We start from the raw sequence: 2505 nt of genomic DNA, 5'->3' as shown, positions 1-2505 counted from the left end.
GGCTCCACCATATTCATCTACAAGCTTCGATTCTTGGAAATCAAGAATCGAAAATTTTCTTATGATGGAGATAGAGCAATGGTTTGCTCTAATGGAAGGCTTCAAAGCTCCAAGAAATTCAAAGGGCAAAGTTCTAAAGAAAAGCAAATGGAGCCCGGAGCAAGTCCAAAGGTGCGAGGCAAATGACAAAGTGACCAAGCTTTTGGTCAATTTATTGCGAAGCACCATTTTTTGCAAAATTGGAGAATTTGAAGATGCAAAGGAACTTTGGAGCAAATTGGCTAAGCTTCATGAAGAGATCCCCTCCACTGTACAAGATCATGAAGAATCCAGAGAGGGTGACTCTTTGGAGCAAGACCAAGAGGAGGACTCCGAGGTTGAGAGATGTTCAACCTCTGAAGAAGAGGAAATCCAAGAAGCTTCATCCTCAAGGGAATGCAACGAAGGGAACAAGGAGGGAGCATACTCCTTGTTTCATGTTCAAGATGATGAAGCCTCCACCTCTAGGATTGAGGGGGAGCAATCCTTGGTGACGCCGGATCAAGAAGAAGGAGAAGATTCTACATCCGGGTCAAGTGAAGAAGAAGAAGATGGTGCCACCTCCGAAATTCAAGAAATAGCAAATGGAGGAGCAAGTGCCACCCCTACAAGCAAAGGTATAAATATTTCAATTAATAATAAAAATCATATTATATGCTTTGAATGTAGGGAACATGAGCACTACAAGAGCAAGTGCCCTAAATTGGCCAAGAAAAAGGGCCAAGTGACACAAAAGAGCAAGGTGAAGCCCAAGGAGACCATCCCCAACACAAAGAAGAGCAAGAAGCATATTATATGCTTCTCTTGCAGTCAAAAGGGGCATTACCGTAGTCAATGCCCCAAGGGGAAGAAGATGGTCAAAGCTCAAGGAGGCACTAGTCAAGGGGGAGCCTCCAAGGTAAAGAAGAAGGTAACATTTATTGAGCCTAACCCTTTACATTATGGTAAAAAGCATGATAGTTCTAAGTTTTATCATTTTAATGCAATTTATCATAAGAATAGAAAGCATGAGGGCTTTAAAGAAATGCATGTGGCCTTACATGCCAAAACTACACCTACGGTTAGGAATGTAGGTAAAAATCTAGGCAATAACTCTAAGGATTTTAGATACAAGCCTAGAAACAAAAATGCTCATGAACCAAACACTAAGGATTTAATGATAGAAAATCAAGTCTTGAGGTCAAGACTTGATAAAATGGAAAAGACCCTAAAAAGGATGGAAAATATCCTAAAAGGGCAAAATGAGAAATACCTAGGGCTAGGAAAATCAAAGTCATCCAATGGCCATAGAGGTTTGGGATACAAACCAAATGCTAAGAAGGATGTGCCCTCTTACCATAGAGTTCCATATAGTTATGGAACAAACCCTAGGTCTAGTGGGCAAGTCAAAAATACTAGGGAGGTCATCCCTAAGAGTATTTTTGCAATTAATGTGACTAAGACTTCTAAGAAGTCTAAGAAAGTCACTAACAAGGTCACAAGGGAGGCTATCCCTAGAGTTGACCTAGAAAAGGTGACCAAGGCTTCTAAGAAGTCAAACAAGGTCACTAGGAAGGTATCTAGGGAAGTTATCCCTAGTGAATACCTAGAGCATCCAAGGAGCACCAATAGGTGTTGGGTTCCTAGGAGCATTTTCTCTACCCCATAAATGGGTTAGAGAGTGTCAACTCCGATTAGAAGGGTAGTTAACCCAACTTTGAGGAAATTGACACTCAAGGAGCATTTTCAAGGTTTTAGTTAACCTTTGAAAATGAAATGGAATTTTTATTTACTCCTTGAAAGAGTAAAATGTGCCGAATTGGAGAAGTATTGATTTTATTTTAAAGTGGCACAAATTTGAGAAAACACAAGAACTACCAAGTTGGGATTTTGGTATGTTCTTAGGAAATTAAAGGCAAACTAAGCCTTAATTTAAAAGTGCTACTCTTGTGAAAAAATGGAATATGCCAACATTTGAGGACATGTTTATTTTCAATTGGCATACATTAAATCAAGAAAAATTAGAAATGCCAAATTTAGGCTTTGGCATTCTCTTGTAGCATTTTAGGGCAATCTAGGTTTAAGGTGTAAGTTTAGCTAAGGTTTTAAGGATACTTAGATAGTTAATCTAGGTATATTTTATTAATGCTAAATCTTGCCATGATTGTTTGCCCATCATATGCCATGACATCAAGTTTATTTGTGCATTCATGATTTACTATGAAAAACTCAAAAAATACCATGTCATGACATTCATACATCATGTAGTTATAGGAATCTTTCTTTTGAAAGTCATTTTATTTTGATGTATGCCATAACATTATCATGCATTAGTTTAATTCCTTGTAATTAAGGACAAATGGCATTTAACAACACTTATTAACAAGTGACATCCTAGGTGGATGTCTAATATCTCTAAAATGTCTAGATAGATATGCATGATCCCTAGATTAGGGCAAAACCAAAATCTACATCTCACAAAGACTA

The sequence above is a fragment of the Zingiber officinale genome, chromosome 4A (genome assembly GCF_018446385.1).
Source record: "Zingiber officinale cultivar Zhangliang chromosome 4A, Zo_v1.1, whole genome shotgun sequence".
In the NCBI taxonomy this organism is placed as follows: Eukaryota; Viridiplantae; Streptophyta; class Magnoliopsida; order Zingiberales; family Zingiberaceae; genus Zingiber; species Zingiber officinale.
This window is presented reverse-complemented; position numbering follows the sequence as displayed.